Source organism: Dermacentor variabilis, unplaced genomic scaffold (assembly GCF_050947875.1).
Source record: "Dermacentor variabilis isolate Ectoservices unplaced genomic scaffold, ASM5094787v1 scaffold_13, whole genome shotgun sequence".
In the NCBI taxonomy this organism is placed as follows: domain Eukaryota; kingdom Metazoa; phylum Arthropoda; class Arachnida; order Ixodida; family Ixodidae; genus Dermacentor; species Dermacentor variabilis.
In genome coordinates this window covers 23,777,217-23,802,193 of record NW_027460291.1, presented here as the reverse complement: position 1 = coordinate 23,802,193, position 24,977 = coordinate 23,777,217, and the positions used below count along the sequence as shown (strand labels likewise).

General features: G+C 50.2%; 1 protein-coding gene across 5 annotated transcripts in view; it reads right to left on the bottom strand.

Annotated features, from left to right (window-relative positions):
* LOC142566825 (organic cation transporter protein-like) overlaps window positions 1-24,977 on the bottom strand; it is a 465,662-nt gene that overhangs the window by 120,806 nt on the left and 319,879 nt on the right. The window lies entirely within an intron of this gene.

Sequence of the window (24,977 nt, the reverse complement as noted above, 5' to 3'; positions counted from 1 at the left end):
GTGTTTTGGCAGACAGGCGTCGGAGGCCGATGCACGTTTCCCGCATGAGTGAACAGAGTGAATGCTGGGAGAGTTGATATCTGACGGAGAATAGCGCGATAAACAAGGGACGAGAAAAAACACGACATGACCGCTGACAAGCCTTATTGTAAGAAATACAAATATGTAACATAGCACGAACACGTGTAAAATTAGCGGCTGAATAATAAATCTTTAACTTATGCAGAATCAAAGACGGCCTCCCAGCGCACGCGTCACCAACCTTGTGAATAAAGAACGCTTCTGCACTATACCACGCAGTGTTATTTTTGTGCTTCGACGAAGCCTTACAATCACTCAGTGTACATTTCCATGCTTCGTAATGTAGGCGCAGATTAGATCGACAGCTGCCCTTTCAAAGATTATCTGTAGTCCATTAAGCAGTTATTGCAAAACCGTCCAGTTTGGCCGATGTACCACATATATATATATATATATATATATATATATATATATATATATATATATATATATATATATATATATATATATATATACATATACATATATATATATATGGCGCCTTCGACCTATTTTTCTAGTGCTGCGAAGATGTGGCCCATCTTAATGCGGTCAGACAAGGAGTGCAGATATGGAATATTGCCGACTGGCTTTTCTTTAGCGTTACCATTTGTTGTCATCACGCCCTTCGCTTTCAGTTTTAACTTGCTCAGTCTGCTTTCACTTCACGAAGCCAAAGTAGACAATGCATAATTTTACTGCCTAAGCCTGTTGAGTGATTAGAAAGGCTTCAGTCATTCGATACAGGCATGACTTACGTAGATTCCAAACAGGATGTCGCAATACCGTTTTTCACAAGTTTAGAGTAGGTAGAACGGAAATACAGAATGGGTTTCACAGACCTCGGTGAATACAAACATGTGCGATCGCACGAAATTCGCATATCTAGGTCCAAAAACTGGATGCATCATTCTCTAGGTACTTCAAGTTTGAAGTTCAAACCAGAAGCGTTTTCCTTAAATAGCTTGAGCACATTCGCTCTAGTACCATAGTGTCCCCGCCCCCCATTCGCCCCAACAAAAACAAGATAATCGTCTTCATAGTGCATGGTTTTTAGCACACCTTCCAAGACAATCGCAATGTCACAATGACTATTACTCTGGTATATTTCATAAGTTATTGGGGTGACGCGGGAACCAATACGCTTACCTATCCTAGCACTTCCGTTATCTATCCTATTGCCATATACGTAAGTGTATGGTGAAAAATCAAAGGGCAATGTGGGAGAGAGTATCTTCGTATACGTATATAGGAGCAGGACATATAGGATATGACGTATATAGTATATAGGAGTATAACATGTAGCAGAATATGCCGAGCCAATTGAAGTGCTAGAATGTCAATGAAGTGCTCCTCTACAGACAACATAGCAAATTTCGCTTGTACGCTGGAAGTTATTACGTGCTCTCTAGGGAGCGTTCTACCGCAAGAATTTTTCAAGTCGGTTCATAGATAACCAAGATAGAAATATTTCAGTGCCGCAAACCCATGATTTGAGGAGGCGAGCGCCAACATAACACTCTCTCCACGTGCCCCCACCTAGCCTCCGCCATTTCCTTCCCGGCGTTCTCCGATAGCGGAGCATGAGGATCGCGGGACGCGCACGTCGCGGGCCCCGCCCCTTCATTTTTGCTCGCTTTCTTGCTGCGCGGCGCACTTCAGCTGACGGTCTCTCGCGCGAGCTATTGCGTTTGCCTTGTTTAGCGCAGCGCGCTATTTGGAGCGCTGTGCACGAGAAGAAATGACTAGCGGTATAAGTCAGTGCTACACGAATACTTAGGCAGACGCAAGCGGATCACACAGCTTCATCGCGCGCTGGAACAAGGTAGAAAAAGGCATAGTTTCACTCTCTGCGAACGCGACTGCACGAAATGGGAGCAAGAAGACAAAACGGAAGTACCTCTTTCTTGCTACAGCACGAAGTAAAACAGACACGCAGACACTCGGTTTGTAGGTTTTATATTTCTAAACTGTAATTAGTCTACTGAAACAACAGATCAAACAAATAACTGCTGTTGCCTTGAATAGTTATCAAACTTACGTACCACTATGAGCGAAGTCACATCACTGCCACGTAAGCACTTGCGCAATATACGTTGACTCTCCCGCTGAGAGCGCTACGCCGGCGAGTAGAAAGGCAAATGGCGGGTGGTTTGAGATTGAAGCTCTTTGCGTGGCGAATAGGGCTGTAATAATCAGCAGGCCCGATCGTTAGCGCGCATTCTATGCACTGCGCTCACCAGCTTAATATGATCAGACCTAGTAATGGACCTTTGAACGGGCCACACCAGCAATGTTTTGAGCATGTCAAGGTTGTGGAATATTTAGTTGCCCGAGACCCCCCTGTCACGCGTCTGATAGTAGAATGGTACCGCAAATTCAAAAGTAATTTTAAATAAGCAAAAAAAGCGCACATACGAAACCTAAATTTGACCAAGCAGCCGAGCGGACTTCTTCGTGTTACGTCAAGAGAGGCACGCCAGCCGGAAAGGCGCGCAAGGTATGCCGGACTCGCTCGTGGAGCGAACGAAACCGGCGAAGAGCAGACGCGCAGCTGATTATTGAACGTTCTGCATTTTCGGGTGACAATGCAATCTGCACCTGCTCTTCGTATGTGTCAGTCAGTAACTGGTACGATTTCGATTATTTCAATAACCATCACTTGCCGTTCGCATTCGACCCGCCACTAGTGCGAGAGCCCATGCGCGACATATCATGCTGCAGCATGAAGACCAAGGGTAGCCCTAAACACTGTTTTTGTACGTGCTGCGTGCTATTTTAGGAGCTTTACCCCTTCTCAGGGAAGCGCTTGGCACACCTACTATAAGATGTGGAGCACTACTTTCCGTATTTCTATCCCGCAGAAACGCTGCCCACAGTCCAATGGGGTGACCGATGCATTAGGTTGCATAGGCAAGTACAGCGACTGCTCGTCGGTCGCTTGAGATTTAATGCTAGCCGCTCATCGCTGACATCAATTAATGTCAGAACATATCTAAACACGTAGATTTTGTGCAAATAGGGACCGCTGCATCACTATGAGTCGCGCTGGTATGAGTGACCACACAGCTTCGAAGACAGCGAGAGGGGCACCGTGAACCGTGTACCGCTCGCTGTTTTCTATGGTGTGTGGTTGCTCCATGTGCAACGCTCCCGCGCTCCCGTGCATGGCAGCGTTGTTTGCGCTGCCTAATTATCATTCTTCGTATTCTCTTCATGCACACAATGAATGCGCTTCTTAACGTAAACGTACATTAGGACTTGGCGTACATGGTAATTCATCTACAGAACGCGTAGTTTTCTTGCGTAAACGCCAATGCCAGTATTAGAGTGTTTAATTTGGTGTCCTTACGCTTCGCTCAGCAGCTGAGTGAAGCGAAAGCGTGAATGCGCATGTGCCGTCCGCTTAGCCGCAAGCGGGCTAGCAGAGCGAAAAACACGCTCCGCTTACCAGCTACCTAAGCGGAGCGTAGCTGCCGTCTTACTAGCGAGGGTGGTCGATGTGCGCGCCCTCTTTCGCGCGCGCATCGAGGCACCTCGCTTGCCTCACTCTTTCCAAGATGGCTGCCTCCAGCGACATATTCTAGAACATGCCGCCCACTTCAACCTAGCCTTTATGTGCTTATGTGCAGCGCAAGCCGCGAAAGCGATTTCACATAGACGAAGATTAATGTTTGCTGAAAGAAATTGCAAGTGCTGACTCATTTGAAGAGCCTGCAGGTCGGAGGATGTGCTGTGAAATCTAGCTCGCACTGCGCAGCGCTATGGATTGGATTGGATGGTGCATGCAAGCCCGCTGGCTATCAAGTGACATTCCCCAAGTCGACGCTTTATATTCCTGCCAAAAATATGGACCGGTAACGCATTACTAGCGCACGTCTAGCTACTTCATGGACAAATAAGTTATATATAATGTATTTCCTTTATAAAAGCAACCATGTAATGAAGCAGACGCGCCTCGAGTTTCCAATAGCAGCTCGGAGACGACGACGAAGACCCGCGCTGGGATGTGCAGGAGAGCTCGGGCTGTTCGCTGCTTCTAGGCTGCTGTTTATCTGCGGCTTCTCACCTATAATTAAACATCATTACATTTGGTGGAAATTGCTGGAATCCCCCAAGTTACACTGGAGCTCCGCAATCGTACGTTGCCCACCGTCACCATGACTAATGCGACCTACGCACCGACTGTACCCATGGCTGCCCCTGTTGTACGATGCGGGGTGCTGACAGACGCTAGCCGCGTCTACCCAAGTGACTCGGAGCCGCGTTGACCGAACGAATGCCACAAACCTTTATTTGACAACTACATGTATAGAACGCATCTTTCGCCCGAGATATGCACACAAGAAACATCAAACACTTCACAAGTCAAGTCTTCTCGGAGTCTTGACTCGACGGCCAAACCTGGTGACTCACTCCACAATCATTGGAGACTTGTGGTGTTGCTGTTGCCGTGACGTCTGTTACCGTGGCCTGCTGTTCGTGCTCCTCGCGGTTTTCACTCCTAGCTGGCTCGCTGAGCTGGCTCATCGTTGTGTCTGAATAGGGCACTAGATGTATCCTATTACGCACAAGCACCGCGTTGGGTATTTCCACGATGTACCAGCGGAGCTTGTAGGCTGGGCTGAGAACACACGCCATATCTTTGATGTCTCGAACCCACACCATGTCTCTCGGCTGTAGCGGAGGAAGGACGGTCGCGGCATGACGGCGATCGAAGTCTTTGTTCTGCCGCTTTCTCACCTCTTTGTCTTGGCACTTCACATCGTCTGGCGCAGGCCACTTCGGTTCCAGGTGGTCCACTGTCTTGGCAAGCCTGGTTCGCAAGCTGCGACCCAACAGCAGCTGCGCTGGGCTGAACCCTGTGACGCTAGCAGTGTCTCTGTACGACAGAAGAGCCAGAAAAAGATCGTCTGCTATTCGCAAACAATTATTTGATCGCACGCACCATCCTTTCCACTTCCCCATTTGACTGCGGGTAGTTTGGACTTGACGTGATGTGTTAGAAGCGATAGAACTTCGCAAAAGCTGCAAAGGCATGTGAAGCAAATTGTGGTCCATTATCACTTCGTACTACTGCGGGAATGCCAAAACGAGCAAAAATGCTTTTGCCTGCATTAATGACCGCCTCAGAGTTCGTGCTTCGCATGTAGATGACTTCAGGGTAGCTAGAACGATAATCAACTACTAGTAGGTAGTTGCGTCCCTTGTAACTGAACAAGTCCATTCCTACTTCTTGCCACGGTTGTTCTGGAGTCTTCGTTACCACCAATGTCTCACTTCTTTGCGCTCGTGTGACTGCACACCGTCTGCAGCGTGTGACTCTGTCCCGTATTTGCTGGGAAAATCCATACCACGACACGGAATCCTGGGCGCTTAGGCGGCATACGTTAATTCCCTGGTGATCTTCATGGATAAGTTGGAGGGTATCCTTTTGCAGCAAAGCCGGGATGACAAAGCGATTACCCTTTAGCAGGATGCCGTGATTTAGCAATCACCTCGATGACTCCAGTACTTCTTGAGGTGCTCCGGAAGCTTATCGCAATGAGGTCAGCCTTGAGTGCAGTATTTGACGAGCTGGTTATATTCCCAGTCTAGTTCTTGGTGCCTGCGGACATCATCTACAGTAACCAGCTTCGGGTCTGTGACCGTAGCAACTTGAAATTCCGCACACTCCTCTACTACATCCACCGGACTGATCGACGGCTTCTCATTCGGAGCCCTTGAAGGAGTATCCGCAGTGGCTAGCTGTTTGTTAGGAACGTAGACCACGCTAAGCTGGTAGCGCTTAAGTTTGATGCGAAACCTTTGAATACGTGGGGGCATCGTGTCCATGTCAGCGTTTCCAAGTAGTGTTACCAGCGGCTGGTGATCGGCTTCTACAGTGAAGTTTAGGCCACGCACGTATTGGTCAAAACGGTACACTGCCCATGGAACCGCTAGCGCTTCTTTCTCTCTTTGGCTGCAGCGCTGTTCCGCTTCAGTAAGCGACCTTGATGCTAACGCTGCCGCGCGTCGCTCGCCTGATGGTTGTTCTTGCAGAAGAACCGTCCCCAATCAAAATGAGCTCGCGTCGCATTAGACAATGGTATTACGACCGGGATACTTAGCGACGCGCAGGTCCGAGGTGAGCATCGCTTTTACCCAATTAAAAGCAGTCTCTTCAAGCGGTCCCCATCACCATGCATTTTGCTCCCCTAGCAAGGCGCGAATAGGGGCGGTTGCCTGCGATAAGTTGGGCAGGAAGCGACCAATATGATTAGCCATGCCGAGGAATCGCCTAACCCCAGCAACGTCCTTGGGTGGCTTCAAGTTGCGAAGTGCTTCGAGTTCGCTGGGACTTGGCGAGATACCATTGGCGTCGATCACCACACCCAGAAACTCTACTTTGCCTTGACCGAAGCAGCATTTTGACTTGTTGAGTTTAACTCCGGCTGTCTTTAGATGTTCAAGAACCTCCACAATTCGCTTGTCGTGCTGTTCTCGATCTTCACCCAAAACCAGGACGTCATCCACCATGTTGATGACGTTCGGTTGCCCCTCCAGGATTCGAGCCATTTCTCTTTGAAAATATTGCGGTGCTGAAGTCAAGCGAAAAGGTAGATCACAGTAGCAGTAGCGTCCAAATGGTGTGATGAATGTGGTAAACACTTGGCATTCTCGGGACAATCGCACTTGGTGAAATCCTGCTGTCGCGTCCAGCTTCGAGAACACTTTGGTGTCGCCCAATTGCCCGTGCACCCATTCGACCATTGGAAGCACATGCTTTTCACGGAGAGCTTCGTTGTTGAGCTTCGTTAAGTCCACACATATTCAGATTCCGCCTGATGCCTTCGGTACTGCGACCAGAGCGGCACACCATGGCGTCGGCTTCATAATGCGTCTGATGACTCCTTGTTTTTCCATCTGGTCCAACTCCTCCTTTACCTGGTTGTACAGAGGAATGGGAATTCTGCGAGGTACACTGAGAGCAAATGGCCTGGCATTTGGCTTGAGTCGAATAGTGTACTCCTCCCCTACGGCACCAAGCCCTTCGAAAATGTCCTGGCCAGGGGTTGCGTCGCTTGCAGAGCTAGCTTGCTTTTCAGGTCGCTCTGCGGCGTCGATGAACTTCACGACTCCCAATGCGAGGATAGCAGGGTAGCCTAGTAGAGGCGTAGACTGCGAAGGCATGACGTATACTGACTGTACACCAGGTGCGGCTCTTCCACTCCAATGTAGCTGTGAATTGGCCTGTTACTTTATAAGGGCAATTTCCTGGACCTGTGAAAAGACCCTCCGGCTTTTCGAGTCGCGACGGTACTCCTGAAAAACTGCTTGCAACGATGGTAACTTCTGCTCCTGAGTCGACTTTGAACTTGAATGGGACTCCATTCACGTGGAACCAAACAAATTTAGCCTTTGCCTCATGACTGCTCTTGACAGCATAAACCTCGATGGCATGCGACTGTCGGCTTTGCGAGCGTTGTTTGACTCTGGAAACTGTTTCGAAGTGTCCTTTTTCCTTGCAAAACTTGCAAACAGCTTTGTTGGCAGGACAAAATTTCCGCTGATGCTTATCTCGTCCGCAAAAGCGACACGATCTTTGCGCGCCGGCGAGAAGCGTTTCTCTTGATCCCGAAGCTTGATTACGTGACTGCCTTCTCGTTGGCCTGTGTTTCGCTACATCAACGGCGACTGGCCCAGGTAACTGGCTTTCTCGTTCACCTTTTTCTCCTTCGGCATCTTCGTGCAGCCGTACATGCAGAAGCGTTTTATCAAGCGTTAAGTCGGAAGTGTGGCAGAGTTGTTCCAATAACATGCTATCCAGCAGACCAACAATAAATCAGTCTCAAACGAGCCTGTCGTCAATGAACGCTGAGCCTTAGTTGTATCGTTTTACCAGGTTTCGCAACGCGGAATAAAAAGCATCGACGCTTTCATCTCCTTGCTGCGTCCGCTTGTGAAAACGATAACTGCCGTTAACTTCGTTTAGCGGGTGCACGAAATACGAGGTGAACTTGCTTTTAACAACGCTGTATGGCTGAACTTCTTCGGCAGAAAAGTTGAAAGACGCCACCACGCATCGAGCTTGAACACCCATGCAATAAAGAAGCGTTCGCACCCGAACCTCGTCGGTAGCTTGGTGCAATCCTGTAGTGTAGGCATAGTCTTCGAACTGCTCAATCCAGGTAGATCATGCACTTGGGCCGCGAAGTAAGCGCAGAGTCCGGCTAGTTCGCCATTAGAGAGAGCGAACGGCGGCCACTTCTTACACCATGTACGATGCGGGTTGCTGACAGACGCTTTCCGCGTCTACCCAAGTGACTCGGAGCCGCGTTGACCGAACGAATGCCGCACACCTTTATTCGACAACCACATATATAGAACGCATGGCGCGTAGCGCCCTCTACACTTGTCACTAGCGCAGTCGTTCACCGTCAGCGCGACCCGGCCATTTTTACGGGATCGGAGAACATGACGTGGAAAACTGGCGGTCCTCCTATGAATGTGTAAGCGTTCACAATAAGTGGAACGACCAGACTAAACTGAGTAATGTGATATTTTACCATGCTGACGTCGCAAATCTCTGCATTGATAATCACGAATCTGACATTTCGAGTTGGGGCGCATGCAAGACACGTTTCGCCACAGTGTTTGGCCGCCCCGCTGTCCGCTAGCTACACGCTGAACAACGTCTCCACCAGCGAGCACAGCAACCGGGTGAGACTTTCCCCAGCTATATTGAGGATATCTTGGATCTCTGCAGCCGTGTTCATCCAACGATAGCGGAGGGCGATAAGATTAACCTTATTCTGAAGGGTATTGAGGAAGACGTGGTTCAAAGACTGCTGGCCAAGACTCCAACCAGCGTCGCCGTACTCTTCAACCTGTGTCAGAGTTTCGATGAATTGCGCCGCCAACGTAACATCGCCCGCTAAAACGTCCAACACGCTGACTCGGTCTCGGCCATTGCAGATCCCGCTGGCCATACCGATCCTTCTGCTCTCGTCTTTCATCTCAAGGATTTTAATCGCGAGGAAGTGGCCCGACAGCTGTCGCTGCTCCCTCACAGCGAGGAGCCTGCCCCAACACTGCCTCCGGCCCTGCAACAAGCCATCCGTGCCCAAATATTTGATGACTCTCCTATGTTGACTACCCGCCGCTATTCGCACTTCCGACGGCACCGCTATCTTATGCCGACTACCCTTCGCGGGTCACACCTCCGCCACTGAACTATGCTGGCGCATTCCCACGGCCAACCCCACGGTCATTTTCCGTCCCACCACCAACGCACCGGGTTCCCCCTGCTCCCGTTCTACGGCAGTCACCCGAGCTTCTTCGTCGAGTCGAGACGTGGCGCACGCCAGAGAGCAGGCCTATTTGCTTCGCTTGGGGCATTGCTGGTCAGGTTGCGCGCTTTTGTCGTCGTAATATGTCCTCGCACCGTGAGGTCTTAGGCCATTTTCTCAACGCTCCAGAACATGCCGCCGAGATACGTTGTTAAGATGCCGCTGCCTCGCCGCTGAGACCCTTCGATCGCGACCCCCGTTCAGACAGTCGGCGTTCTCCTTGTTCACATCGACGGTCGCTGTCACCTATGCGTCGTCTGCCACCTACTGCCGAGAGAAACTGACTAGCTCAGTTCCTGAGGCAAGAACTACAAGCTCATCGAATTTTCTAAGGCCTCAATTTTCCCCACAGATTGTCATTCATGTCCATGTCGAGGGAGCATCCGCCCAAGGACTTCTCGATAGAGGGGCCGCCGTTTCCGTCATCCATGAAAATCTTTCTCGCATGCTGGAAAAAGTCACGACCTCCCCATCTGGCATGACACTCTGCAGTGATAGCGCACAACGCATTCATCCTACAGTTGTATGCAGAGCATCTGTGGTCATCGAAGACGTTTTGTACATCATAGAGTTTTTTTTTTGTGTGTTGCCCTCCTGCTCTCATGATCTCATCCTCGGGTGGGACTTCCTGTCACGTTATAGTGCAGTCACCCGCCGTGGTTGCTCAGTGGCTATGGTGTTGGGCTGCTGAGCACGAGGTCGCGGGATCAAATCCCGGCCACGGCGGCCGCATTTCGATGGGGGCGAAATGCGAAAACACCCGTGTGCTTAGATTTAGGTGCACGTTAAAGAACCACAGGTGGTCAAAATTTCCGGAGTCCTCCACTACGGCGTGCCTCATAATCAGAAAGTGGTTTTGGCACGTAAAACCCCAAATATTATTACGTTATAGTGCAGTCATCGATTTTTGTCGCGCGCAAGGGACCCTTTCGCAGCTATGGGACTCACCATAGGTCGGCGCCGACCTCAGTGTTCACAAACTCTTCGTTGATGATGATACTGATCTACCTTCGCAGACATCGGTGCTTGTGACCTTGTTGTGTACTGCCATGCCAGACTCAAATATGGCGTTTACGCCAATCTGATATGCTTGCTCACCGCAAGGACTTATTTCTCCCGTTCGCCGTCCTCACTGTTAGGTCTGAATCCGCTTTGATACTCATCTGTGATCCGCACCGGTATCCAGTAACCATACTGCGCGGTGAGACCTTAGGATTTGTGCAAGCTGTCACGTGTGTTGAAGACCTTGACGTTCACGATGTTGCCACCCGTTTACATCTGGACACCATAACTTCCGTCGCATCGACACCGCCTTCAGCAGTTTTCGACAACGACATAGCCGCAGACGTCTCGCGGTCTCATTTCAGTCAACTTCTTACTCTACGGAATTAGTTCGTTTCTTCGCTCGACTGCGACGAACCGCCCTTGGGTCGCACGAGAAGTGTATCTCATAATATAGACACCGGTTCCTATGCCCCCTTCGGACAGCGTGCGTGTCGCGCTTCCGCAGAAGAGCGCCGAGTTATCACGGAACAAGTGGACGACGTGCTGCAGCACGGCGTCATTCAGCCTTCCCAAAGCACTTGTTCGTCACCTGTCGTTCTAGCGCGAAAAAAAGATGGCACCATTCGGTTTTGCATCGATTATCGCCGCCTAAACAGAATTACAAGAAAAGACGTCTACCCACTGCCCCGGATCGACGATGCACTTGAGTGTCTGCAAAGTGCCTAATACTTCTCGTCTTTAGATCTCAGTTATGGCTATTGGCAGGCTCCGATGGCTGAGGGTGACCGTCCAAAAACAGCTTTCATTACTCCCGATGGCCTGTATGAGTTGAAAGTTATGGCTTTCGGGCTCTGCAATGCACCACTACCTTCGAGCGCATGATTGATACCATCCTTCGCGGACACAAGTGGAAGACTTGTTTATGTTATCTGGATGACATAGTCATTTTCTCAGAGGATTTTCCGACACATCTCGCCCGTGTACATGACATCCTGACCTGTCTCACTTCAGCTGGCCTACAGCTCAACCTCAAGAAGTGCCGTTTCAGTACCCGAACATTAATATTCTTGGGTCACGTTGTCTCGAAAAACGGCATCTTTCCTGATCCCGACATGCTTCCTGATCCCGACATGACAGTCGCCGAGTTTCCGAAGCCCACATCTATGAAAGCCTTGCCAAGTTTCACAGGCCTCTGCTCTTATTTTGGACGATTCGTGCGGAACTTTCCGTTTATTCTCGCATCCTTGACGAAGCTGCTTACCGCAAGCAAAGGAATTCGTGCGTGGTCATCAGCATGCTATGAAGCCTTTGACATGTTACACGAATTGCTGACTTCACCGCCAATTATCGTCATTGCGACGCAACTGCGCCGACAGAGGTTAACAGCGGTGCCAGTGGTGTCGACCTTGGAGCGGTCTTGGCCCAACGAAAAGCCACTAATGAGGAATACGTCGTGGCTTATGCCAGCCGTAGAATTAAAAAAGCTGAAATAATATACATCGTTACAGAGAAGAAATGCTTAGCCATCATTTGGACATTGGGCATGTTTCGTCCTTACCTCTACGGCCGTCCTTTCAGCATCATCACTGACCCTCACGCCCTTTGTTGGCTCTCCTCCTTGAAAGACCCGTCGGGCCGCTTCGGCCGTTGGGCGCTTCGCCTGCAGGAATCTGACATTCGTGTCGTATACCACTCTGGTCGAAAGCATTCCACCGCTGACGCGCGCTGTCGCTCACAAATGACACCGGCTGTGGCTTCTCTTTCCACTCCTTCTCCGACCTCAAACCAGTCACTATTGACCGCTATTGACATACCCTCCGAGGAACACAAGGACCCATCGCTTGCCCTGCTGCTCGACCACCTTCCCGCACCATTGGTCGGGCCTTCAACGCGAACGCTATGCCGTCAAACAGCTGACAACACCCTCTACCGCCGAAACTATATGCCTGACGGTCGGAAATGGCTTCTGACTATGCCTCGTCGCATGCTCTCCTATATATGCGCGTACTTCCATGCTTACCCTCAAAGTGCCCACGCCGGCGTCCTAAAAACCTTCACAAGGTAGCGTCAACGATATTACTGGCGTGGAATGTATCGGTTTGTGCAGGAGTGCGTTCAATAATACACCGCCTGCCAACAAAGCAACACTCCCCCACTGCGCCCTACTAGCCCACTACAGCCGCTACCGTGCCCTGCTCAACCATTCGACTGCGTAGGCATCGACCTATATGGCTCGCTCCCATACAGCGGATGCCGAAACCGCTGGATGATTGTTGGCATCGATCATCTGACACGCTACGCCGAGACCACGGCCCTTCTCGACTCGACCGCGCGCGACATTGCGATGTTCATTCTTCGGAACTTCGTCCTTCGACACGGTGCTCCTCGAGATCTACTCAGCGATAGGGGTCGTGTGTTCTTGTCAGAAACGATACAATCCCTCCTTCGCGAGTGCCAGATCATTCACCGGAAGTCGACCATGTATCACGCCCAAACGAACGGTCTCACGGAGCCCTTCAACCGAACACTGGGCGACATGTTGAGGATGTACGTCTCGCCCGATCACACCAATTGGGGCACCGTACTCCCGTTCGCTACTTTCGCTTATAACACCGCGACACAAACGACCACTGGTTTTTCACAATTTTTTCTCTTGTTTCGGGGTGAGCCTTCGTGTCCTCTGGATACTATTTTGCCCTAGTGACCAGACGCTTGCGAGTGCACAACTATTTCAGAAGTCGCCCGATACGCTGAAGATTGCTGCCAGCTGGCTCGTTCGTTGACCAGCTAGGCTCAGGGGCGTCAGAAGACAAGACACGACAGTTATCAGGCCACGCCCAACTTCCCTGCTGGTTCCCTTGTTTGGCTACAGATAGTGCCTCACATGCCTTGCCTTTCTTCGAAACTACTTGCGCAGTACCACGGCCCCTACGGTATCATCGACGCCTCCTCCGCTGTGAACTATATCGTTGAGCCCGTCGCCCCATCACCGGACCTTCGTTGTCGAGGTTGGGAGACACTGCATGTTAGCCAGCTGAAGCCTTATTTTGACCACGTCATCTTCTTTGCTACCTGAATCGCCAGGATGGCTCCGTTTCACACCCGGGGCAAATGTAATGAAGCAGACGGGCCTCGTGTTTCCGATAGCAGCTCGGAGACAACGACGACGACCCGTGTTGTGATTAGCAGGAGAGCTCGGACTGTTCGCTGCTGCTTCAAGCAGCACCGAACAGCAGTGAATTCAAGCAGGTAGATGATGTTAGAACTGTCACAAGTGAAGTCGGCGTTGATTTTAACAGAAAAATTAGATACTGTGCTTCTAGCAGTCTTTGATGTGACCATATGTGCACAAACTTTACAACGGGGCTTATTGCAGGGATAACAACCAGCAGCAGCAATCGCTTTAGTCTTGGTAGATGTTACTAGGTCATGCAGATTCCTAGAGCAACGATAGACCACTCTTGGCGATTCCGTGAAGATGAGTTTAAGGCGCTCGCTCTGTGTCAGTAAGTGATAATGCTTCCTGAGAATGTCCGACACGTTAGGAATAGATGCAGAGTGTGTTAGGATAAGTTTAGCTCGTGAATTTGGCGCCGATTGCTTGTCCGTGCAGATGAGTTCTTTCTGGTCGAGACAGACGGCCTGTTTAAGGGCATCGTCAATTTTTTGTGAAGGGTATTTCTGTACGGGTAGTGCGTTACGAAACTGGTTACAGTTACGAGTGAATTCACCGTGGTCTGACCATATTATTTTGAACCGGATAGCTTGGCTGTAGGGAATGCTGGTTTTGCAATGTTTGACATGGCTGCTTTTGAAATACAGATACCGCTGTCGGTACCGCTGACAAAGGCGGTGGCCCTGAGCAAGGGGGCCCCCATAGTGATAGCAGGTGACTTCAATGACGTATCACAATGCCTGGTGATACCCCCGCCAATCCACCAAGGGCAATCTTCTTGTCCAGGCAGTTGCTGACTGCTCACTGGAATTGATTACGGATCATCAATACCCGACGCGAACCGGCACGTCGGTAATCCGAGACACCACTCCGGACCTGGCGTTCGTTAAGAACGCCTCCGGAGCAGGATGGCAAAATTTGCAAGAGAACCTGGGCAGCGACCACTTCATTGTGGAGATTACCCTAACGATTAGCACAGCCCCTACCAGGGAATTTAAAGTGAGGTACTGGGATACCTTCCGGAAAATGCGGAAGGCGGACCCGACCGACTACGATAATCTCGATAGTCTGTTCACAAGGCTACAGAAGGACGTACAAGCTGCGACCAAGGTGGTTAAGACCGACCTAAAAGTAGATCGGATGGACGCGCGCCTTGCGCACCTCCTAGAAGCCAAAAACTCCATCCCGTGCCGCTGGAGAACGCACAGACTCCACCGCCGACTTCGTAAGAAAATTGCGGGGCTCAATCGTACAATAGGAACTCATTCCATCGAACTGTCCAAACAACAATGGAATGAAGTGTGCTCTTCGGTTGATGGGCAGATGAGAACGGGGTGCAAACGGAACCTGCTCACTTACTCGACGATTCGCAAAGCAAAAGCAATCAGAGACTAGCCATCGATCACATAGTCCATAGCCAAAAGGTCATAGAAGGGCCTCTCGGACAGATTGGCCACAGTAAGAGGAACGGGTCACGCCCTCTACGCGGATGATATTACCGTGTGGTGCATGGGGGGGTCTGACGCTGCAGTTGGGAGTGCGCTCCAAGAGGCGCTCGACATCACAGACCACTTCCTACTAGACACGGGCCTGAGTCCGTCACCAACCAAGTCCGAACTTCTATTGCATAGGCCCACCCGACGGGGGTTAGGTGCTCCACATCCTTAGATCAAGTTCCCATAGCCCTCTATACGAGGGACGGACAACAAATCCACAGAGTGGATACCATCAGGGTCCTCGGACTCTTGCTGGAATCTCGCGGGGGCAACTCACAGACTATAGCCCGCATTACCTCCAAGAAGGAGAATATGCTTCGGCTTATCCTCAGGGTCTCGAACCGCAGAGGGGGTTTAAGCGAGAGCAATCTACTCAGACTCTACGACGCGTTTCTGATGAGCCACGTTAACTATGTAGCCTCCGCGTTGCACTGGTCTAAACGGGATGAGGCCAAAATCGACGCCCTCATGCGCAAAAGCACCAAGCGCGTGCTGGGTTTACCACTCACTACCAGCACCGCGCGTCTCATGCAACTAGGCATGCACAACACCCTATCAGAGGTGATCGAGGCCCAACGAGTGGCCCAAATAATAGGACTCTCATCATCGCGAGCGGGGAGACGCATCCTCGAATCCGTTGGATGCGGTCACCAAGAAATCAAGGAGCGCAACGTAACCCTATCACCCGTGGTACGAGATACGTTCAAGGTAGTTCCAAGGCCACAGGCCACGTAACGTCCACCCTCACTACAATGTAGGGCGCCGGGTAGCCACGGCTCGTTCCCTGTTAAAAGTGGCTGCGGCCACTCCGAATCTGGCATGTTTCGTTGACGCCGTCCAGTACAAGCGCTCTGATCACTATGCCGTAGTTTCCGTTGACTCCAATGGCACTCTCATTAACTCAGCATCCGTGCGGAAGGTTTCTGTAATAGTAGCCGAGCAGGTTGCTGTAGCTATAGCACTGAAGGACCCTCTACGTCCCAATATCTTTACAGACTCCAGGTCTGCAGCCCGAGCTTTCGCCTCCGGCTCAATCTCAAAGGAGGCGGCCGCCATCCTCGGCAGCGAGGGGGCTGCTGGTTTTCATAGCATCAAATGGTTCCCGGCCCATATGGGAATTAATGTGCACTCTGAGCTTTTTACTGCCAATGAGTTGGCCCATGACTGTGCGCGAGGTCTTACACACCGCGGCGGTTCAGGTGGACTCACGGGCGGCGACTTAGGACTGTACAGGGATTCGCTTCTCACCTTCCATGAAATCTTGGCACATTATCAACTTGCTCGGCGGGCCTTTCCGCTACCACACCCTAAACTTAATAGACCACAATCGTCGGCGTTTCGCATGCTTCAAACGGGGTCATTTCCCTCCAGGGGCCGATTCAGTCACTTTGCGCCTAATGTAGAACCCCACTGTCCAGACTGTGGGGAGGCGTACTGCTCCTTATCGCATATGCTCTGGCAATGCCCTGCGTTACGCAGCTCATCGCTAACCATTCTAACCGACTGGGAGGCAACCCTTAAGAGCGGCGACCTCTCAGAGCAACTACGGGCTGTCCAGAGGGCTTCAGACAGGGCAGAGGACCACGATCTTCCGACCCCGACGTGGGTGCGTCCCGCGACGGCTACGGCGACACCCTGAAAAGGAGGTACCCTAATGCCGGTTCCTCAGGACCATTAATAAAGTTCTTTGTCTGTCTGTCTGTCTTCACCCCCTTCGCCCCTAGCCGTCGGCCGGAATACCTTGAGACAGTGTCACTGGACATTTTGTAAAGATTGGTCGTTAAGTTACCGTTGCAGAGAAATGCCGAGACGTCAAGGAACTTTATGCTGAGTGATGAGCAGGAATGAGAAAAGGAAATTGACGGTGCGGCGTTGTTAAAGCCAGTAATGAAGGAAAGTAATGCAGTTTCTCCAGGGTGCCAAATTAAGAAAATGTAATCGATGAAGCGTTTGTAATAGAATCTTTTGAGGTCATGACTAGCAAGGAAATTCTTTTCTAGCATGCCCATAGAAATGTTAGCATAATTGAAACTTATTTTTGTGCGCATGGAGGTACCACTAGTTTGAACGTATTGTTTGCGTCGAATTCAAAGTTATGTTCAAGGATTAGTGCTAGAATTATGCCGAGGGTAGAATCGTCGATGGGTTTGTCATTCACAGTCTTTATATGCACAGAGTACAGATTAAATCCCATCTGTATTGAAATGTTCGTGTAGAGCGACGCGTCTACAGTGACTAGAAGAGCGTCGCTTGGAACACGCAAGTTAGTGATATCAGAGAGGAAGTGGTTAGTATCTCTGATATATGAAGAAAATTTAGGAGGAATTGAAATGACAAGGTTGTCTACATAGCGGTACAAATTCTCTGTCACGGTACCTATTCCTAAAACTATTGGTCACCCTGGGTTGTTTTGTTTATGGATTTTAGGGAGGAGATAAAATCTGCCAGGTATCGGGCTTAGGGGGACTAAGGACTTAACTGCAAATTTTTCAATTTTGTTTTCTTTCGCGAGATTGTCTAAAGTTTCCTTTACCGTGGTTTTGAACTGTTCGGTTGGGTCGTAACTCAGGTGCCTGTAGAATGACTGATCATTAAGTTGTCTGTAAGCCTCACTCATGTAACTGGCCTTGTCCATAATAACGACTGCACCACCTTTATCGGCGGGTTTAATGATGATGTCGTCATGGTTAGCCAATGTTTCAATTGCGTCCCTTTCTTTAGGGCTAAGGTTCCGATGGAATGGTAATTGTATTTTGTATGCTTCAAGTACATCTCGCTGCACAGCTCTGATGTATAGATCAAGGCATTTATCTCTTTGAGAAGGAGTAGTCCAGTGCTTAGTCGAAAATAAAGATATCTTTTTAGAGCTGCACCGATCGTGGAAGTACTAGCGTAAACTCATGTTTCTTTCAAAATTGTGCAAATCATTAATTAGTTGCAATTCATTGTATCCACCCGTTGTGGGACAAAAGTTCAAACCCCATGACAGGACACTACCGTATTTACTAGATTCTAAGCACCCCTTTTTTTGCACAATCGCGATGCCCAAAGTGAGGGAGGTGCTTAGATTCGAAAAATCTAGAATGACCTCCCCCTCCCTCTTTTCGCTGTGATATCACAAAGAGAAGGGTGCGAGAAATAACATTTTATTTTGCAAACATTCAAAGGAAAAATCGGTGCAGACAGTGAACCCACCGCTCGTGTAGGATGCTCAGTCACTATCACTGCCACTGGAGTTCGTCGCACCACTTTAACAGCTGCTCTCGGTATCCCACAGCAGGTCGTCTTCCGTTCCGTCGAAGTTGTTTGTGATCGAGCACTTCTTAAATGATTTGACCACAACGTCCACTTGGACCCTATTCCACGCGTCCGAAATCCACTTTGCGATGGTTGATGGGGACGCGTTCTGCAGCTTTCCCGTCGGCGTCTTCTTCCGGTAAAGGCCGCCCCACATTCAGCGTTTCTACCGGCGTTTTTTGGCGTTGCGTCTCCCGGCGTGGTCGCATGAACGGCGCCAGAGAGGGCATCCAGCCACACGAGGGGCACGCGGACCAGCCGCAGCGCAGCGTCGCACAATGTGACCAGATTTATTTTACCAGATACCTCCTAAGCTAATTGTGTAATATCAATGAAAAGAGCTGTCATAAGTATTCTTCAATGCAATACTTATGCCTTTTGCATAGTTTTACGCTAAATAAAATATTCAGGGCTGTGTAGAAAAATTACACAAGGCTAAGCTTCAGAAAACTGGCAGCAATATTGGCGTGAACATCACGAGCGGTCGGCGCGTCGGCGTGCGAAGCTGAGCATCGAGGCATGAAATTTCTTTCTCTATGATCGAGGGTTCTTTATTCTATGATAGAGGGGGAAGTAGGTGCTTTTTATTGCTAGACGCCATACGCCACATCATGGAAAGAAGACAGCAGCTTTTGCTGCTAAAAAAGAAGCTCCTGCTTCTCATTTGGTACACCCGGCAGGACGATGGCGGCGACTTCAATCCACAAAACGTTTTTTTTAACACGATTCTTGTGTTCCTTGTGTTTGGTCTGCCACAATATCGGCCTTGCTTCTACAATGGCTATAAGAAGCTCGTTATCGATGTTCGCCGGTAGCATGATTGAAGCAACCAAACAAACAGCAATGGCGGCGCGAACTGCGAATCTGCGGAAGTTTCTTGCAAGAGTTGCCAGCAGCGCGGCCACGCCCTGCCACGCGCTGATTGGTCGGCGCTGTCGAGCCGCTTCCGACGGCGGCGGCGAGATCTGGTGTCCCTTGAGCACGACGTTTTGGCTTGGCGCCAGCCTCAGCGTCGACGCCGAGCGACGCCGGGTGACAAAACGCCAGAAAACGCCGGGAAAACGCTGAATGTGGGGCGGCCTTAAGGGTTTCGCAATCATTTTTCGTACTCCTGTTGGAAATTGGCTTTGAAGGGCTTGTTGACTGAAACGTCGAGGGGTTGCAGCACTAGTGTCATGCCACCCGGAATCACAACCAAGTCGCTATTGATGTTCTGAAGTTTTGTCTTTACCTCCGGGGTCAGATGGCCGCGAAACGCGTCCAACAGAAGCATCGAACGCGTGCCTGCATGTCCGTCGAGCAATGATTCCATAGTGAGCAAGCGCGTTTGACGGCCTTGGCTACGCGCTCTTCCTAACGAATAAGGAGGGCGCTTAGATTCGCATGCAAACTTTTTCCCAACTTTTTCGCGGAAATAGAGGGGGATGCCTAGAATCGCGAAAATACGGTATATTCTTCCATCGATAACGTGCTCCAAGAAATATTGGCAATATTTTCCGTTTGTGCGGAGCTCGAATGTGTCGAAGTCGTTGCATCTGCAGGGGTGCTGACACTAGTGCAGACGTTCTCACGTACCAACTTCTTATATTTCTTCTCGTTAAGTTCGCGTGTTTTGTCTTGCCTGTAATTTTCCAGCAATGCCCTCTCCTCAGTAGTGAAGTTATAAGTCGCAAAAGGTTGCTTCTGTTTTTTTGTTAATTGTTTCGCGGATGACTCATAGTGGTTACTGACGATACGTGTTAGATCCAGTGAAGCTTATTTGAGGGTGTTGTTGCACCTCGACAAGTTGCTATGGAACATTTCAGACATCGCAGGTCTTAAAATGAGGCGTAAACCTTTAGGCACAGTAGATGGAGCAATGTACGTTTTTAAAGTGGAAGCATGAAGGTTGCACTGAATGCGTTTTTGAATTACCTTTCTAAATTAAAAAAAAATGCACAGAGGCGTCCCCAAAGGGTGTCTTATCCCGGCAAGGTGTTGTTAGTCAATTGGTTCGATTGGCTGGATCAGGTCCCTTGCTTCTGAGCCCGTACCTTGGCTGAGGCGACTTGGCACAGCGCGTCGGTGAAGGTGGCGATGGGCTGGCTGTTGCCTTGCGAGTAACTCGATTGTCCACAGCATCACTACAAGTCGTTATGTTGTTTGTCGGCGTCCTTGTCGATTTGCTTCATTCCGTTCGGTGTGTAGGTGCGTTTTGGTATAGGTTCACTGTTCCTCGGTGCCTTGCTACTTGATATTTTCTTTGTCACTGTTTTGCCTCTTGATGTCTTGTTTGCGGATGCCTCACTCGCCGATGTCTTGCTTTTCATGGCATTGCTTGCAACCGTCTTGCTTGTCAATGCCACAACTGTTCGGCTCCTCGCTGACTGGCTTTTAGTGCCTTGGCTGCACGTTACTGGTACTGTTGCGCGCACTGCGACTTCGTCAGATGAAGAATCGTTGTCGTGTCGAAGTGCAATTGTTGCAGTTCCAGGAGTGCGAGACAGCATTTTACTGTTTGTGCAGTTTTCCCTAGAAGATGATGACGTATCTTGCGGATTTTTGAAATATAAGTGTGTAGTGACAGGCTAGTAGCGCGTGGCCCTCGAAGCTCGGATGCAGGCTGTCACCAGCGAAGACGCGAGATGGGGGAAGCCATTCGAAACCATGCTCTACGTGGAATACGAGTTGTGAACGCCGGCAAAAACCACGAAGCAGCTTGTTAAAAAATCCCGCACACTTGTTGCAACGTAGCACAGACACCAGGTTTTGGTTACCACGACGTCCATTGCAGGATCGTGATATGATATGGCCACATCAAAGACTGCTATAAGCACAGCATCCAATTTTTGTGTTAAAATCAACGGCGACTTCACTTGCGACAGTTCTAACATCATCTATCTGCTTGAATGTTCAGTGTGTCATATGCAGTATACCAGCCAGACCGAAACATATTTTCGTATCCGACTCAACAACCACAAAGCCCACGTTAACAGCTTGCCGCATCTGCCATTATCTAAACATGTTCAACTGCCAGGTCATACGTTTGAGAACCCCAATGTAACAGTAATACAATCAGGTTTCAAATCGCACCATGGTCGAGAAGTACGAGAATTCTTTCTCATTCATTAATTTAACACTGTATCATCCGGTATGAACGAGAGCGTAGGAAATAGGTCGTGCCTTTCTGTCACGTCTTGCTGTTTATGTTCTTGTACAAATTGACAAAGCATGCCAAATCAATTTATTCCTAGTTTCGCCATGTGGCAATTGATATCATTCTGTAACTTCATGTACAATCATCGTGACACCATAATGATATTTCACACATATGGTGTATCGTGCTTAAGTTTACTTGCTGCTGGATTTTTTAATTATTATACGCAAGTATACACGTACATGTACTGCTGATTATGCCCGCGTGCACATGCCCATAAAAGTGGCTTCGCGCTTGTATCTGTGTTTTTTTATTCTGACGAAGACCATGCTATAGCCAAAACGTTAAAACATGAAACATGCAATTTTCGTAAGTATGCACCTCTCCGTTTCGTCAACTACCTATGCACAGGACCTACAGAAGATTTCCTTGAATTATATATATATATATATATATATATTACAACGGGGGTGCTTGCCTAGCAGCACTACTTCTAGGTTTGCAGCGGTAGGCTTAAACAGGTCGGTACTATGGCGAAACGTGGAAGCCAGCAATCCGCGTCGTCTTCTCTTTCACAAGCACTATGCCCACTGCCCAGTGCCTTCAGTACAATCACTCCCCACCGAAAGAGTAGCCATCCTGGCGACCTAAGGGCAGGAAAACACAGGGGGCTCATGGCACTGCTTGAGCCGGGAGACGTGGACAATTTCCTGGCCCCGACGACGCTGGTCGGAAGGCGCTTCCATTGGCTCGACGAGGTAGTTGACCGCGGTTGTTTGCTGCAGTACCCGATAAGGACCGTGGTGCTTGGAGAGCAGCTTGGAGGAAAGGCCTGGAGGGATAGAGGGCACCCACAACCAGACCAGCGAACCCGGAGCAAAGTGCGTAGCCGTAGTGGATGAATCGTGGCGATGCTTTTGGCGCCACTGGTCCTGGGATGTGAACGAACGAGCGAGCTGGCGACATTCTTCGGCGTAAGCAGCCGCTCTAGAAACAGTCGTCCACTCCTAAGCATCCGGCCGGTAAGGTAAAATCGTGTCCACAGTACATGAAGGTTCGTGTCCGTAAAGAAGAAAAAAAGGGGAGACTGGTGGTGCTTTGCGTGGCGGTATTGTAAGCGTAGGTGACGAAAGGGAGAATGCGATCCCAATTCGAGTGGTCAGATGAAATATACATGGCCAACATGTCGCCAAGGGTGCGTTTGAAACGTTCTGTCATCCCATTAGTTTGAGGATCATATGCCGTGGTAGTGCGGTGAATGATGCGACACTCCTTCAGTAATGCTGAAATGACATCTGAGAGGAAAACGCGACCGCAGTCGCTCAGTAGTTCTCGAGGTGCTCCATGGCGTAAAATCGGGTTCTGAAGGATAAACCTGGCAACGTCTTTTGCTGTGGCAGATGCTAGGGCTGAAGTTTCAGCGTACCGCGTGAGGTGGTCGATAGCGACAATAACCCAGCGGTTGCCGTTTGGAGTGTTCGGAAGCGGACCGTATAGGTCAATGCCGACGCGGTCGAAAGCGCGCGCGAGGCATGGTAAGGCATGTTGAGTTGGCGTCTTGCGTCGTTGGCATTTGAGGCACGACCGGACATACTGGCGAACGAAACGGTACATACCGCGCCAGTAGTACCGAAGCTGGTGGCGAGAGTATGTTTTTAATACAGCAGCGTGGCCGCATTGTGGGTCGTCGTGGAACGTGGCGCAGATGTCGGGGCGGAGGTGTCGGGGTATAACAAGAAACCACTTGCGGCCGCTCGAATTGTAGTTGCGGCGGTAGAGCAAGTGATCCCGAATGATGAAGTAAGCGGCTTGACGACAGAGCGTCCGAGAGATCGGCGCTGGCGACTGTCTAGACAGGAAGGCAATAAGCAAAGAGACCCATGGGTCCTTGTGCTGCTCTGATGGCTTGCCGGAAATATTGAGGGCGAAGGCACCGCAGGTGGAAATAGACGAATGGACAGGACCAGAGGGCAGGGGTGACCGGGATAGTGCGTCTGCGTCTGAATGCTTTCGGCCTGAGTGATAAACAGCAGGGATGCCGTACTCTTGCAGGCGCAATGCCCAACGGGCGAGCCGACCAGTTGGATCTTTTAGTGAAGCTAACCAGCATAGGGCATGATGGCCGGTCACGATGTCAAATGGACGCCCGTACAAATAAGGACGAAATTTTCTGATAGCCCGAATAATTGCCAGACATTCCTTCTCAGTAACCGAGTAGTTCGCCTCGGCTTTGGTAAGCGTGCGGCTGGCATACGCGACGACGTACTCTCCGAAGCCATCCTTGCGTTGTGCGACAAATCGCCGAGCCTGACAGCGCTAGCGTCTGTATGGATCTGAGTTGGAACAGAGGGATCGAAGTGTCGCAGTACTGGAGGAGAGGTGAGAACGCGTCGTAATTCTTGGAATGCGTCATCGCCCGCCGGGGTCTAGGCTGACAGGTCAGAACTTCCGGTGAGAAGCTACGTCAAGGGGGCGATGATAGAGGCAAAGTTACGGACGAAGCCTCGGAAATATGAGCAAAGGCCGATGAAGCTGCTAAGCTCTTTCATGGTGGTTGGTTTAGGAAACTTGGATACGGCGGTAAGTTTCGTGGGGTCCGGCAGGATACCGTCTTTTGAAACTACATGGCCAAGAATAGTAAGCCTGCGAGCGCCGAAGTGGCATTTCTTCAGATTTAGTTGCAGGCCTGCAGTGGAGAGGCACGCAAGAACTTTCTCAAGGCGGCTGAGGTGCGACGCATAGTCAGTGGAAAAAACCACAACGTCATCTAAATAACAGAGGCACGTTTTCCACTTCAGCCCTCGAAGAACGGTGTCCATCATTCGCTCGAAAGTGGAGACGCGTTGCAGAGGCCGAACGGCATGACGGTAAATTCATATAGCCCATCAGGTGTTACAAAGGCTGTCTTTTGGCGATCGGCCTCTGTCATCGGCACTTGCCAGTACCCGGAGCGCAGATCCAGCGAGGAAAAGAATTCCGCTCCCTTCAGACTGTCCAAGGCATCATCGATGCGCGGCAGAGGATAGACATCTTTGCGCGTTATTCGGTTAAGGCGGCGATAGTCGACGCAGAACCGAATGGAGCCATCTTTTTTTTTAACGAGGACAACCGGAGGTCCCAGGGACTGTTAGAGGGCTGGATGATGCCGCGCTCCAGCATGTCGTCAACATGCTCGCCGATGATACGGCGTTCAGCAGCCGTCACGCGATACGGACGCTGGCGCAATGGTGTTTGTTGACCGGTGCCGATACGGTGAACGACTGCGGACGCTCGGCCCAAGGATGGTTGGTCAATGTCAAATGAGGCACGAAAACGTTGGAGGAGCTTGATGATTTCTGTGTGCTGCGCAGGTGTGAGTTCTGCGTCGACGGCACGAGTGAAGACGTTTACAGGGGCATCGGTCGCGGCGGGAGGAGTGACGGCACAAATCGTGAGTGATGCCGTATCACCAAACATGGTGGCTAGGAGAACGCAAT